At 39.2% G+C, this 17,213-nt stretch overlaps 1 pseudogene; it reads right to left on the bottom strand.

The window, feature by feature from the left end:
- Nucleotides 1–693: 693 nt before the first annotated feature.
- On the bottom strand, nucleotides 694–16,555 carry LOC137241699 (nuclear pore complex protein Nup160 homolog; annotated as a pseudogene).
- Nucleotides 16,556–17,213: the final 658 nt, after the last annotated feature.

Raw genomic sequence — 17,213 nt, 5'->3', positions numbered from 1 at the left:
CTCATAATCAGAGTAACTTTGTTTTGAATGTTGATTTATACCACAAAAATAACAAAATTCTTAACAAAACCTGGCTAAACGATAACGTTAACTAACAAAAAGACATAAGTTATTTTACGATGCTTTCATGGATCGATTTACACTTAAATACCGATTTAATTTTTTTTTAAGTTTTCACATTTTTTAGTTTAAAATGCCATATATACATTCAGTGGAATAATTTTACATTGAGGGTACTTCATGCAATTTTCTTCCTTCGAGATTTTGCAATAATAAACGTACATAGGTACTCATAGTAATTTTTTGTTTTGAATTATGTGATTACAATATTTATAAGGACCATTTATTTGATGGTATTGGTACTATCAGTTAAATTCATCAGCAATTATTTATATTCGAAATATTTTAAGTTATACATCTGTTTTATAAATTTTGGTTAAAAATTATTGACAAATTCGTTGCAATTAAATTGCTTTAAAAATCTTTGCAAACTTTACGAGATTGTCGAATATTATTTTAATAAGAGCATAAAAAGCTTAGATTAGTAACGTAGGAAAAAACTTAGAATTATTTTAGTTAAGTTCATCACAAATATTTATATTCAAAATACTTTTTTGTTATACATTGCAATTATATTGCTTTAAAAATCTTTGCAAACTTTATTGCTGAATATTATTTTAATTAGATCATAATTTTAATTAGGCATAAAAAGCTTAGAATAGGAACGTAGGAACAAACTTAGAATTATTAGGTTCTTATATAGCTTTTAATCAAGATTATTTCAGTGTGTTTTCAGATAGTTTAACTTACAAAAGCTAAAATATAATTTACATAAATTATTAATTACTTAAGCCAAGGATAGTTGTTGCCTTTGACTTGATTGTTCTTTTTGGTATGCCGTTTGAATTTTGTCACCCGCTGTGCGTTGCGCTGTTTCAATATAAGTTTGTATAATATCGTCTAACTCGGCAAGCACCTGAGAATTGCAAATCAGACATGTATGTTTTCTATGTGTATTAATTTATTTAAATACCTGCTTATAGTCAATATCTGCATCGGCAATTAATCTTAGACCATACAACAAAAGGTCAGAGTTATTTACTGGCAGGCACATATCCTGAATTGCGAAGGCAATGGCATGTTTAAAACTGAAATATTCACTTCCAGCACCCAACATAGCGCTAATCATTTCCCGTGTCAATTCGGCGGCTTCAAGTAAGCGGCTATGTTTGACAAACAAATGCAAAAGCTCCATGCGGTTTGCTTTCTGCAAAGAAACATTTTAAATTCTGCGATTAGCAGTGGAAATATTTTTGAACGTCTTTTTGAATTGGTCACATCACGTATATATTAACTTTTCCTAATTTATATTTGCCATAAAATAAAGAATTGTATGCAGAGAGGCATACGAGCCCACATACCTTATAATCATTATAAAGCCACTGCGACACAAAAGCATTGAGAACAAGCATCGTATTCACCACAGAGTTACGAATGCGTGTTGAGTTTTCCAATTCATTGTCATAAATGAGTATCTGCAGCAGAGACCAAGCCATATCAGCAGCTTTAATTCGATGCGGTAAATCTTAGATGTTTTACAAAAAAAAAAAAAAAAAATGTTTTATATTTATTATCAGGTTAGAAATAAGAAATCCAATTACCAGCCAAATCGTTTTCCTGGAACCATGCCCACGCCTCATTAGGACCCTCCTCTGTAATGCGCACACAAGCACCAGTTAAACTATCAAATATTGGCAGTGATGATGTCTCGCAACCATTAGCCAACTTCAATGCAGCCAATTCTTGGGGTCCTGCATTTATAATGGTTTGCACATCTTTTCGATGATCAGCTAAACGTACTAGCGCTTCAGTTTGCAACAGCTCTCGTTTGATATCTTTTATTTCTAAAACAACAACTTGTTCACGAAAAAGATCAATATCTGGTCCACAATTTAATGTAGACGAATCATTGACAGCATGCGTTGATGTTGGCGTTGGTTGAGGTGGTGCATCATCTAAACCATTAACAGGTTTAGCAATCCAACGATAACGACGATCAATAAAGTGTAATGAATTGATACAAACCAAAAGAGATGCTCAACGCTTTTCCATAGAAACAACGGTATCGCTTTCAAGCTGGAAACGCTTCGCTTGTTCATACATAATAGCAGAAGCTGCAAGAAAAAAGATTAAAAATCACTGTTTTCAACAGTCCACTACACCTTTTCCAGTTTAAGTTCAGAAAATTGCAATTCAAGTTCAGAAAATTACAATTCATGTTCAGAATTTCCAATTTAAATTTAGAAATTTACAATTCAAGTTCAGAAGTTTGCAATTCAAGTTCAGATTTTCCAATTCAAGTTCAGAAAATTACAATTTCAGTTCAGAAATTCAAATTTAAATTTAGAAAACTACAATTCAAGTTCAGAAAATTACAACTCAAGCTCAGAATTTTCATTTCAAGTTCAGAAAATTACATTTCAAGTTCAGAAAATTACAGTTCGAATTCAGAAATTTATAAGTAGGGTGTTAATTTTCAAAAGTAATTTTAATTAATTAATTTTATACTTATATGTTACTTGCGAAAGTGTTGATGCTTCGTTGACTATGTTGCCAAAATGGTGGCTTCGGTACCCCAAGTGTGGCTAGTGTACCCCAAGTTTTCTTCAAGGTGTGTGCATTCCAAATCTTGAAATCAAATGGAGGATAATTCTTTCCAACAAGTGCAAGATGACGCTACGGCCAAGAAAGTATTTCAGTCGAAATAGTAGTTTGGAAGCAGTAGAGTAGCGAAGGTGGAGGAAGACTTGACCTCTCATGGTGCTCCCAATCACCGTCAGTTACCGCGAAAAGGAAAGCTGGCATGATTTGTTACGAAACTGCCAAAATCGCGATTAAGTGCCAATTCATGATGAATGATGATGATGGCGTATAAGTTGAGATATTTTGACATATGGCCCCAAGATCTATGCAGACAGTACCTATACGTTACTTCCGGGAGTGTGGACGCTCCGTTGACTGTTTAAGTGGTCATATCTTCGTCATCACTGCTGTCATACGCAGTGCAGATCCTTATGAGCGAGAGTTTTTTTCTTCGCTATCTCGCAAAATTGATTTAAACGAGTTAAGATGTCCAAAGCTTCCTTAACACATAGATACCATCTTAGATACATTTATTTCCATCGGATGAAAAAAAAAATATCCGAGAATTTTCTTGAACTTGAATTGTAATTTTCTGAACTTGAATTGCAATTTTCTGAATTTAAATTGTAATTTTCTGATATTGAATTGGACATTTCTGAATTTAAATTGGGATTTCTGAACTTGAATTGTAATTTTCTGAATTTGAATTGTAAATTTCTGAATTTAAATTGGAATTTCTGAACTTGAATGGAAAATTCTGATCATGAATTGTAAATTTCTGAACTTGAGTTGTAAATTTCTGAATTTAAATTGGAAATTCTGAACTTGAATTGTAATTTTCTGAATTTGAATTGTAAATTTCTGAATTTAAATTGGAATTTCTGAACTTGAATGGAAAATTCTAAACATGAATTGTAATTTTCTGAACTTGAATTGTAAATTTCTGAATTTAAATTGGAAACTCGGAACTTGAGTTGTAATTTTCTGAATTTAAATTGGAATTTCTGAACTTGAATGGAAAATTCTGAACATGAATTGTAAATTTCTGAACTTGAATTGTAAATTTCTAAATTTAAATTGGAAATTCTGAACTTGAATTGTAATTTTCTGAACTTAAACTGGAAAAGGTGTAGAACTAAATTAGATCGAATCATCCTATATCATCGATAAGACCTTTAAATCAAAAAGCCTTATATTTAAAATTAGTTTATAAAAATGTGTATGCATACCTTTTCTCATATTACCATTATTCACATGAAAGGCATATAAAAAATCATATACTTCATTTTGATCGATCACTAAAGAGCGTGCACGTGGTTCTATAATATTTTCGAATTCCTCATGCAATCCAACATAGGGAAAATGCATTAACAAATCAAGTTTTTTGCAGTTGAATAATGTTATAACCAATTGACGTGGACAATCTTTGCGTCGCGATAATTCTGCATTATACATTAGCGAGTGGTAAGCCTTTGAAATAATATGATCCAATGCATTATGTTGTTCAAATAATTGTATAACTTTTAGGTAATAATGCGTTATGACTTGATTATTTATATTACTATCTAAGGCATCACCACCACAACCACCACCATCTGCACCAAACATGGATAAATGTTCCGTGCGTTTGGAGAGTGATGCACCCTTCAGAATTTTATCGGTTAGAAATTGTTCACGTAAAACACCTTTCGCTGATTGCAGAAAGAGCTCATATGCTTTATATGATTCACCACAATCCAGTAAAGATACCGCCAGTACGAATTGCCCTAAAAAAGACGAAATCATAAATAAATAAGAGATTTGGGTAGTGTGCTGGCCTTACTTGTTCGATGATTGCGTACAAATGAGTTATTGGCATCGTGAAAAATAGAAAATGTTTGAGACTCATTAAAATCTATAGAAATCCCTCCACTTGTTGCTTGCACATTGCTTTCTCCATTCTGCAAGTTAGTATTATTTGCTCCACTATCGGCCAGTGTATCTGGATGCGGAAAGTGTATGTGATGTAGACTACAAACTGTTGTTACCAAAATTGTTACATGTCGATCTTGTTCAGTTATGGAAACATTTAGTACGGGAGTGTCTGAAAATTTGTAACGTACATTATTTTTGTACAATGTAAAGTCTAGACAAACTTCTGACAGTTCCAGGATATCTTGGTAGGTTCGCCTAAAATAAATAATAATTAAGTAAAATTCCACACGGTCTCTTGCCAGAAACAGGAATGTTGACAAACGAAGTTTTTCATTTCAGTGTCAATTTAGCTAGCCAAAGATTTAACTTATCACTATGTCGAGGTCTGAATCAAAACGACGGTTTTTTCGAAAACAGTAAGCTGTAAACGCGTGTCTTCACATCACTAAAATTTGTCATATCCATGTTTTTGACAAGGGGCTAGTATTTGGTTGATATGGATATGCAAATACACTTCCAAGAAATTAATCTACTTCTTAAGTTATACAAGACCGTGCATTACCTAATTGTTATCAAAACTTATCGAGGGGTATCAAACGATGCGTTTTGACCTTCGTAGTACAAAAGCGTTAACTAAAAATTTTGAATTCAAAATAACAGATCTTTGCACATAACACCATTTGCTGTTTAGTGGGCTTCGGTGGCGTTTTGAAATAATAACCATTAGGTTCAACATAATTTTGGGATCAAATCGTTTCCGCGCAGAACTAATGCTGTTGTAGCGATAAGTACACTCCTGGAAGGCCTTGAGGAGTGTTATCGATGTTGATGGTCCTTTACCAATTCTGGCCATCTCGGGAACGATTTGTTATGACCACATGCGACCTTCTAGGCCATCCCACCCCCTAGATCCATGAGGAGTTCGGGGTCGCAGAGCCTCGGCTGTTAATGAAACAGGACTCGCCACGGATAGGTGAGGTTGACAATTGGGTTTGGAGAAGCTATGGTAATTCTTTATTTTAGCTCATAACTGCTAAAAGTCGTCCAAAAATATTGCGAGGTTTCAAAGACGCGTTATGAACCCAGGACCACGAATCCGAAAGCGGAAATTAAATAATTAGTTTCTGTGAAAAGATATTTCCAAAACCGAAAAATGCCCTGGGGGGTTCCGAAACCGGGGGTGGGATCCAAAGTAATTTTGCGCAGAACACCTTTCCTGGGTGGGTCCAACACCGGTTTGGAGACCAAAACTATATCCGCGCAAAACACTTTTACCCAGCTTTTCTTGTGGGTTCAACAAAATCATCAAAATTACAACAACCACATGCAAATTTTCTAATTTGTGATTCTGGGCCCAAAGCACGTCTTTTGACACCCCTCCCAATAATTTTGCACGAGTTTTAGCAGTTGTGAGCTAAAGTAAAGAATTACCCTATGATTTAATCAAAATATATATTTGTTACAATGGAAACAACTGAAAATTTTACACGAATACCACTCTTATGATTTGCCCAAGTGAATCTGATTCTCAGGCTCCAAATAGTATTTTTTTTTAATATACGTGTGCATTATTTTTTTTACAATGTAGCTATTGGTTACTGTTAATTATACTTACCAACAAAGGCTTTTAACTCATAGTCAACGCCACAAGATTTACCCGTATCGCCAGGCGAGGGTTGTAGTGACACAGAAACTGGACAATAAGGAGGAACTTCAAACGTTCAGTTTATTGTGGCGGATATATTTGCTCATGCGCTAAATACAAGTCGTTACGAAATGTCAGACCAAGCATGCCCAAATCCTCACGTCCATATCTGAAAGCGGCAAGTACTTGTCCAAACACCTTGCGATCTTTTTTTGGGATCGATGGAAACTACCCCGTCGATAGGATCAACATGTGAAATGTGGTCGACGAAATCACGATGGGACTTTTTGGTGGTAAAGTTCCTTTAAATTTAATTCCTATTTTGGCATATAAATGCTAATCATGCGTTGATTATGTGTATACACTTCTTAGAAATATTGCAATCACCACCTTAACCTTCGTAATATTAAATATTTTTGGTTAATCTCTACACCAACCATTAATGATTTCGATTATTTAAATATGTTATATGTAAACGCACTTGGGCAACATTTTGTTTTTCCTTATTAATTATTCTTTTCCATACAAATTTAACACTTTCTGAACATTTTAAGAAATTGACACGAATGAAATGTACACTCGAATTCTTAGAAATATTGTAATCACCACCTTAACCTTCGTGTTAAATATTTTTGGTTAATCTATACACCAACCATTAATGATTTCGATTATTTAAATATGTTATATGTAAATGCACTTTGGCAACATTTTGTTTTTCCTTATTATTTATTCTTTTCCATACAAATTTAACACTTTCTGAACGTTTTAAGAACTAGCAACAACGACGACCAACCCAAAATATTCAGCAAAAAATTTACACGAATGAAATGGTAAACGGAACGGCGGATTCATAAAAAATTTTTGTGACGTATTTGAGGGTACATAGCATGTAGAAAAGGCAAGCATATATGTATCGGGCATTTCAATTAGGCCATCTCATTCTGCCATACTAACAATTGTGGAACAATGTGGGATATTTTGTTGTTGGTCGCCATTTTTGGTCACTCGATTTTTGCTGGGTAATTAATTTATTTAAGTTTCCCTTAACTTGGTATGCATACAATCGCATACAATAAAATTTGTATTTATGGCTCACTGACTGGAAAACTATTCCTTCCTTAAGGCTTATAGTTAATAATTTACAACTATTATAAATAATCTAATATGTTATAAAAATGTTGAATAAAAGAAATGTTAATGGATTTAAATTAAAGAAGTGTTTTATTTATATAGCAGTATAATCCAAGTATAAAAACGGTCATAATACTAGTGAAAAGGTGTGCATATTAACGTAAAAATACTGTAAAAATACTAGTAAAGTTACAGGTATATAACTTAAAAAATTATCGCCATAACGTGAATTTTAGAACAGTACAGCACTATAGTTTGTTTACGTTTCGTTAACCTCATACCGTATATGTGTGAGCAGTATGGACAATCACATAAATAGGTACGGCGGAATGGACTGGTCACAAAACTTGGTCCTGCCCTGTACAAATGATACTTAACGATTTACGTGTTCCAATGACACAGATTTTAGTCATTTTGCTAATGAATTTACGGGTACATATTTGCGGGGGATGGAACATTGAAGGTGGCGCATTGCGCATGTAAACATTAATTCAGGTGTTTTTTATGGGCAATTTTTACGCCATTTGCCTTTAGCTCTTGTTTTTTTTCTCTTTCTCTCATTCCCTGAAGCAGTCAAGTGTGACGTAATTGCGCAGAACGAATCAATTTTGAAGTCGTGAATGCACAATCTTCTTGTTTGATTTGTGGTACAAGTGGAAACGAAGCATGGTTTTACATCACAAATCATTCTTACATGATTGCGCATTGCGCATGTAAACAAGAGATCAGCGGTTTTTTATGGGCAATTTTTACGTCATTTTCCTTTTGCTCTTGTTATTTTACCCTCTTTCTTTCATTAGCTAAAGCAGTCAACTGTGACGTATTGCGCAAGGCGAAGCAATTTTGAAGCCATGAATGCGTAATCTTCTAAAAGTGATATTTGGTTTTACATGGACGTCTATAATACTAGAGATGAGTGTAATAGTAAACATATCGATCATTGTGAATGATGACTAAGTGTGTTATCTTATCTGTCAACTGCCTGACAGGCTGTTCAAAATGGATACTTTTCAGCGTTTTGACAGACTGTTCAATATGGCGGCGCCTATCTTCAGCGGGTGATAGAAAGAGATACAGAATGAGACAGCGATAGTCATTTACAAATCAGGTGATCCAATCACTTTGGAATTTTGACGTTTATGCAGAAGATATCACACTTAGTCATCATTCACAATGATATCGATGCAATACATAGAGCTGCCAGCTATCTTTAATAACAACTGTCATTTTCCCTCTTAAATAGCTTAAATTAAATCGGTTGTTTTACAATAGCCGTGTTCTTTTTAACACGTAAACTTCTATACGCTTAAACTTTATATGGACTGCTAAGCGTCAAACTTTAAATACACATCTGAAATTGCTGCGCATAAAATGTGTACTTCTAAATATCAATACAAATTATACTCAGATGTAACTGAAATATGTGTTTTTGTTTGAGCCTCTACATTAATTCTATGTATTCTATGTGTGTCCACAATTCATCGCAACTGATTTAGTTATTTAACCACTGCCGCTATAGGGGTCTCCTAAGCATTATCTAAGCAAGGATAGGCGTTTTTTTCTCGCGCAAACGTAAACGTATACGCGTGTATAAAAAAACACGGCTAATTTCATTATAATCTTAAGTTTGATTTATTACTCGACATAGTCATCTCGATAGTCAGGTTTTCTTATCTCTACCAGAACGGTGCGCATGTAGTGTGCATGATTCGCTCCGTGCGATACGTTTGCGTTGGGGATAGGATAACCATGTTCAGTTTTTGTATCTATGGGATCGTTAGCACCATGCTGCATCCTATCGTTATTGTGATCATAGGTGTTATCCTTTGTATTTGTATTTTGTACTTTGCATTTTATTATTTAATTTCCCAACACAACAATTTGACAAAATTATGTTAAGTGCTAATCAACACAGCATAAGATCAAAAAAAAAATAATAACAAAAACAAAAAAAATATTTATATTTACAATAAATTAACTAATTAAGTTACAATAGATAATAGAAAATTGATAAGAAATTTTCATTAAAAAATGTTTTAGTAGAGCTTAGCCTAGGAATGAAGAACAGAAATTAAGGTTAAAGGAGAGTTGCAACAGCAGTACGGTAGTAAGTTTAACCCTTAGAGAAGGTTGAAGGTGGTGTGTAAAACAGGATGAGAAACCAGTAAAGTACATAAGCTAAGGAAGGAAAATAGAGTCAGTTGTAAAAGCAAATTATCTCTTTCTTGAACTGCAGTGCATTACTTATTTGCTGTATTCTAGTTGGAAGGGAGTAAAGACGGATCGAAGTGACAATGAATTGCCGTTCAGAGACTAACATGCGGTATTTAACACGCACGAGGAGGACTGACCTTGTTGAATGAAGAAATTGAAACCTTCGAAATAGGTAATGAGGTTCTTTGGTTTAAATTATCTTATGTAAGGTAGTAAGAGTTCTAACCTTTAGAATGTTGTCAAAGGATATGTCTAGCAACTTTTCAGAGTAATAGCAAACGTGATCAAGCGTATTCAGCTCATATACATATGTCAATATTTTGTTAAAAACTATACCAAGATTTCTTGCCGTGTCAACATATTCTATAACAGAGTTTTCGAACATAATATTATCTAAGGCATTTGTAGCCAGCGGCTTTCTACGAATGACGATACATTTCGACTTTCAAGGATTTAGACATAAGCCGTTCCTAGAAGCCCATACTCCTATTTGGCGCAGATCGTGATTCAAGTTGCTTATACATAAACTGGTACAATCGACAGGACAGCACGTATACAATTGAACTTCGTCAGCGTAGATGTGGACGTCACAATACTTGAGAACACTAGGCAAGTCATTAATGTACAACACAAATAACAGAGGACCTAGGATGGAACGTAAGACATCTTACAAGTTTGACTTTCTACTATCTACAGATACTGCCTGAGTTCTGCCGTCTAGATAAGAACTGATAAGGTTGGTTGCATGGCTCGAAAAATTAAACTGTTTTTCAGCTTCTTACATGGTAGTGTATGGTCGACAGAGTCGAAGGCTTTGGAGTGGCCAAGAAGGATTAGGAAAGTCGTAAATATATCATCGATGCACTGCCTTAAGGTTCATGCACATTATATGACGCGACATGTAGCGACACATTCGGACAAAATATTCGCGGCATTTTTGCCTACTTCGTCAACTTGGTTGTTGTTTTTGTTGTTGTAGCATTGCTTTGCCCCATCCAATAGAGATGATTGGTGTCATGTGGGGACACATTGCAAGCGGGGCATACATTTTGAATGTCGAGGTTGATTCTGGATAGGTAAGAGTTTAACCTGTTACAGTATCCACATCGAAGTTGAGCTAGAGTGACTCGTGTTTCCCTGGGGAGTGTGCGTTCGTTTTCCGCGTGTTTTGGGTACTGCTCTTTGAGTACTGGATTCACCGGGCAATACCCGGCATAAAGGTCGGACGCCTGTTTGTGGAGTTCACTGAGGACCTGCTTGTGTTTTTTGGCTTCATACGGCTGAGTTCTCAGGTGCCGTATTTCCTCAGAAGGCTTACGGAAATGGCTCCTTAAGCCCCTAGGCGGTGTTGGCTCATCAATCAGATACCTGTTGGGATGCCCAGGTTTCTGGGTATTCAACAGGAACTGTTAGGTTAGCATCTCATTTCTCCCCTGGTGGGGAGTATTCTCGCCTCATTATGTAGATGGTGCTCTGGGGACATAAGAAGACAGCCGGTGGCGATTCTGAGAGCAGTATTTTGGCAGGCCCGTAGCTTCTTCCAGTGAGTAGTTTTAAGGCTTGGCGACCATATAGGGGACGCGTAGCATGCAATCGGCTGGCCAATTGCTTTGTAAGTAGTAATGAGCGTTTCCTTATCTTTTACCCAATTACTGCCAGCAAGAGATTTGAGGATTTTATTACGGCTCTGGGTTTTCGGTACAATTGCAGCTGCATGCTCACCAAAATGTAGATCCTGATCAAACGTCACACCCAAGATTTTGGGGTGTAGGACAGTCGGCAGCGTAGTGCCATCGAGGTGGATGTTCAAAATGGTCGACATTTGGGACGTCCATGTTGTAAATAAGGTCGCGGATAATTTAATCGGTGATAATTCCAGGTTTCGCGAGGCGAAAAAACTGGAGAGATCAGGGAGGTAGCCGTTTATTCTGTTGCAAAGCTCAACCGGGCCTGTGGCCATTATTGTGCAATCATCGGCCTACGAAACTATAATAACCCCTTCCGGTTACGAAGGCAGTTTTGTTATGTAGAAATTAAAAAAAAGTGGGATAGGACACCACCCTGTGGCACCCCTTGTTTAATTCTTCTTGGCTATGATGTTTCGTTTCTGAATTACACCGAAGCCTGCCGACCACCCAGATAGCTTGCGGTTCACCTTTTAAGAGATGGGGGAAGGGTAGACCCTTCCAGGTTTTGCAGTAACGTCCCATGGTTGACCGTACCAAAGCTTTAGATAGGTCTAGCCCAACAAGTACTGTTCTATTGTGGGGCTTTTGATTTAGACCACAATTTATCTGGGTGCTAATGGCATTTAGCGCAGTGGTGGTGCTATGGAGTTTTCTAAAGCCATGCTGATGACAGGCCAGCTGAAAATTTGCTTTGAAGTAGGGGAGCAAAATGGCTTCAAGCGTCTTGACTACTGGCGATAGGAGAGATATCAGGCGATATTACTCTCATGTGCTAGCTTGTTTCCCAGGCTTTAGTAGCGGGACCACCTTGGCCATTTTCCATTTTTCGGGAATGACAAAGGTGGAAAGAGACAGGTTGAAGACATGCGCTGAATATTTGAAACCCTCTTTCCCTAGGATTTTAAGCATCGGCAGGGCTATGCCTTCTGGGCCCACAGCTTTGGATGGTTTAGCATGTCCGATGGCATCGTCAACCTCTTTGGCGGTGATGGTAATTGGCGACGCACTGAATTTATGTTTATGTTCGTGTCTGTTGGCTCTCCGTCTATCTTTTTCGACCGTAGGATGCATAATATATTGTCGGCAGAAAGCGCTCTCTCATTTTTTCGCATCCGACAGCACTTTATCGCCAAAGGCGATGGAAATTTTGTCATTGTGCTGAGACGGATTCGATAGGGACTTTACGGTGGACCAAAGTTTACCTACAACGGCAGAGAAGTTACAACCGCTTAGGTGCTCCTCCCATTTCGCCCGCTTGTGTTCATCGACAAGCAATCTGATGCATTGGTTTATATCCCTAATTTGGGGGAAGCCGGGATCGAGCTGTCTTATAAGGTCACGTTCTCTCGCTAAATTTGCGGCCTCCGCCGGAAAGTTGGCCCGAATTTCGGGAATACTAACTACGGGAATGAAGCGAACCGAAGCGGGTTCAATCACCTTGTGGAAAGCACGCTCCCCTTGGCGAGCATCAGTCGGGATGGGGAGGGCAGCAAAGCGGCTGTCTGTGAAGGATTTGTATTCGTCCCACTTTTCTTTTTTAAAGTTTATGAAAGTGCGTTTTTCTGTGGCGGTACGCTCGAGCGAAATAAGTATAGGCAGGTGGTCGGATGCCAATGTTACCATCGGCTACCAGTTGACGCAATTTACGAGTCCTGCGCTCACGATAGATATATCCGGCGAACTGTGACAACTTCTTGCCATACGTGTATGGGTATCTCCGTTTATTGTGCAGAACGTCGTTTCTTCTTGCTGTGAGTTTGGTCTCTTGAATCGCAGCGATGCGGATGTTGTGCCGCTTCATGAAATCGGCTATCTCCGTGATCTTTCCAGTTAATCCACTTCAGTTTAACTGCAGAATTCTGAAGTGCAACGGGGGAGACGTCGTCACTCTAGGAGTAAGTGATGGGTGACTGCGCCTGGGTAGTGAAAAGCTGGACGCAACTGCTGTTGTTATCCTGGGGCTGGACGTCCTTTGGTAAGCATTGGGATACCCCGTGGATTTGGGTTTCCGACCTGGCAACATGGCGCAATGAAACCCGTCGGGGGGTTGCCGTCGCGGAGACCAGAACATCTAGGAAAGTGGCACCGTCCAAGGCAGGAGCTGCGTTGGGCGGATGTCGCAAACATATATATTCTGTGCTGGCAAACGGTGCAAACGGAGGTGGGGCTAAGAGTCTGTTTCCTTGCCCTACAGGATTGATGCCGGAAAAGAGGGAGGGCGGGGTGGGGGGAAGACGGGGGCAGGGGCTGATGCTAAGCATTGCTACCGGCTCTACTACAGAGATAGTAGTTATGTGTGGTAGCAGCCGTTTGAGTTGTTGGCGCCATGGGGCGCAAGCAACAGCGGGTACTTGTTGTGGCTTGCTGAGCAGCGGGGCTGCTGGAAGGTAGTGGGGGCGCACTAAGGCGTAGACTACTTGACGCCCATGGGCGTGAACAGCAAGAAGCCACAAAAGATTTTTAAAAGTTACGTGGACGTCGGGTTTTGGGATCAAGCCCAGAACAACCTGTCCGATGCAACAATCCCTTACACGAGACAAACTGAACAGAGTATGACCGTCCTAAAACGACTCCTTTCCGGCAGATGCAGCAAAACCATTTCTCAGGAACGGGGTTAGGAGACGGACCCGGATTGGGTTGGAGACCTTCCTGGAGCAAGAGAATATGGAGCAGTCCCGCTGCAAGGAGCTGCTGGGAGGATGACGATTTCTGGGAGGGACGTCAACTTGGTCGTGTCGTGTCGTACGACTGTCGCTAAATGTGCATGTCTCCATAAGAATACATGGCCCTACAAGACAAGTCACTTGTCACTTACAGTTCTGTTAAATGAACATTGCATGTTACTGATTACTCAAAACTTAGCTACACTTAACTTGACTTAGAAGTCTGTTGAATTTTGGTTTTCTATATAAGTTCTAAGTGACGTTTACATTTTGTGATGTGACGGACTTTTCCTTACGCCGGGGTATACTCAGTCCATCCAGGATCCCTGTGGGAAGGGAGAAGAATCCCTATCGTCTCCTTTTAAAGAAAAAGATCCTGTTTGTTGTTTAAACGTTATAAACTCTTTATTCAAATTAATTGCAAAAACACCCTTGAAGTTACGGCGACGGAGGTGGGAAGCCACCGTCGGTTCTACGCCGATGGGGTGGGGAAAACCCCCACCGGGACTACGCTTAAACTAAAATCTCAACCTATTCGTAAAGAAAGCGGAGATGGAGAACCACCACTTCCTCCCAGTCGGTGGAGTTGGTAAGACCCCCACCGAGTATGAAACTTAAAGTAACCCTGTTCTTCCTGAAGGTTGCGGAGGTGGAAAAACCACCACAATGCCTCTAACGATGGGGTTGAAAAACCCCCAAAGACCCCAAAAGAAGTCCCATTCACCGCTAAACAAGGCGTTAGCAGGCTACTATACCTAGATAGCTACTACTCAAATTCGCAAAATTTGTCGCCCTTTTATACTTGTCCACGCGCAGGTGGACATTTATCCTGCAACAATAAACCTTGCTTATTATATGTATATACATAAGGTATCCTACGTTTAACCGTATTATTCTACCCATATATTCAATTATATACTTGCTTATAAGTATTTATTTCTAAATTACATATGTAGTAATTCCCTTTGGACTGCCCCCTAGCATGCGAGTTCATTGGTACGCATCTCCACTTAGTTAGCATAGTTACTGTCAATTTCCCTCTGATGCCTGCTTATTGTGCCTTGTTGTTGTCAACGAGTTGGTTGCCCTTCGTAAGTAACTTGCAAGTGTAATGTTTATGGCTGCCTAGTACCCACGCTTTGTTGTTGGTATGCCGAGGTGACGTCTTTCTAGTACACTGCATTTTTTTGTTTCCTCTTTGTGCGACGTCCGCCTTGACGGTTCGCTTCAATGCCTGCTGTGCTTGGTTGCAATTTCTTTGTATACGTATGCTTGTACGTTTTTGGTGCTCTTGCAGTGGGAGCTTATGTGTGTTGCTTATTGCGTTTCTGTATTCCCATCGTTGTTTAGAATTCCAGCAGGTTCGTTGATCTCAATGCAAAGCCAAAGTTTTTTCCGTTTGATCTCTATGCAAAATATAATATCCAACCAAAATATTTGCCGTATGCGGGCAGAGAAAATTATGTTTTTTCGAAATAATAAATATATAAGTGTATATTAGGGTGTTTCAGAAAAATGATTATTTTATGTGTGTAAATTCAATTTATATAATTCAGGTTTATATGTTTTACATGCTATATGCACTGATATAAATTCATTGTCATATATATTAGGGTGTTTCGAAAAATGACATATAATTTGTAATTGTAGATTATCTAGGTTGGAATGTGTGGGCCCCAAAGCCGGTGGATTTGAATCCTCACACTCTCCCCTCACCTGCCGCAATGTGGCTTACTGTCACCATTGTAAAATTCAATTTATCGTAGCGGTCAATGCTTGCGTTCTTTATGGGGTATTCTCTCGCGATCTGGGCCTTGCTCTAAAATGAAATGTTATGCAGAATTCGGTCATCAGGTTAGAACATTGGCTGGTTATGTTGTTGGCGTAGTTAATCGCCGTCTGGATCCCATTGTCCAGGGTTGGGGCTTACGCTTGTGCTGTACGCCACCCACTCCGGTCTCCATCTACCACCTGTTGATTGTTGATTATGTCTGCGCGTTCGATTCTGGAACCATTTGCACCTGAATTGGCGAGAGCTAGTGAACCATATATCACTAAAGTGCTGTAATCCGCCTGATCTTCTTCCGTGACCCGCGTGGCGTTGCTCTTACTACGGCCATTTGCTCTGTGTGTTCCTCGGTGGATATCTCGTTGAAATGTTGGTTCGGGGTTCTATTACACGATGCTGATGATGGTGCGTGTTGTGTTGTTGCTATCGTCGTCAGTCGGCTCGTTTGTTCCCCGATGGGAACTTCGGTGAAGCCCCCATTCGGGGCTTGGCGGGACGGTTTTGACTTACCCCGCTCGCGGGGTGAACGTATTCTTCTTTCTGTTTCCGGATTTGCTTCTTCTTCGATTGTCGCCTGATGGTAGGCTTTTAGCTCGCTTATATGTGCCATTCTTCTTTTGCTGTTATGCACCTTGACTAGTTTGACGATTACGGGCGATACGAAGTTCGTTACACGATGAGGCCCACTGTATCTTGGTGCTAACTTTGCTGCGAAGTTGTCCACTGCCTTGGACAGCTGATGCTCTTTTACCAGTACCAAGTCGCCCACCGCCGGTTGCCACTGTCTCCTACGTAAATTAACATGCATTGCCTGCTCCGCTGATGCTTGCTGTTGTCTATGACGTGCCATCTGATATACCTCTTTCATTTCGTCATATTTTCACTGAGAGCCACCTTCTCCTCGCCTGTGCCAAATGTTTGCTCATCGTAGAGGGCCTTGGGGATCCTCGGTTCCCTACCCTGTACCGCGAATTCTGGACTGTAGCCTGTTGACTCGCATACGCTCGTATTCAGTGCTAGTGTCATCTCTGGCAACAACTCATCCAATGTTTTATGTTCCTTCCCAGTGAGTTGCGCTATCATCCTCTTGATGTTACGATTCGCTCTCTCCGTCGGATTCTCTTGCGGTGTGTACGGTGCCGTGAGCTGGTGCTTTATGCCAGCCTCTTGTAAAAATGTCTTAAAATGCCTGCTCGTGAACAGTGCTCCATTGTCTGTTATTAGAACTTTTGGTACGCCAAATCGTGCCAAAATCCTCTCTCTCATTCCCCTGATCAGATTCTCCGTCTTTGCTTTCCGTATTGCTATGACCTCTACCCATTTCGAGAATCGATCCATGAAAACTAATGCCATTGTATTATCATGCTTCAAACGAGGGAGTGGTCCAACGTAATCTGCACAAACGGTAGCAAAAGGTTCATCTGAAATCTGCGTGAGCATTTTACCTGCAGCTTGTTGCTGTCTGGGTTTGTAGACTTGGCATAAGTGGCACTCTTGCACGTACTTCCTTACGTCCCTGAACATCA

Source organism: Eurosta solidaginis, chromosome 2, assembly GCF_040869045.1.
Source record: "Eurosta solidaginis isolate ZX-2024a chromosome 2, ASM4086904v1, whole genome shotgun sequence".
NCBI lineage: Eukaryota > Metazoa > Arthropoda > Insecta > Diptera > Tephritidae > Eurosta > Eurosta solidaginis.
This window is presented reverse-complemented; position numbering and strand designations above follow the sequence as displayed.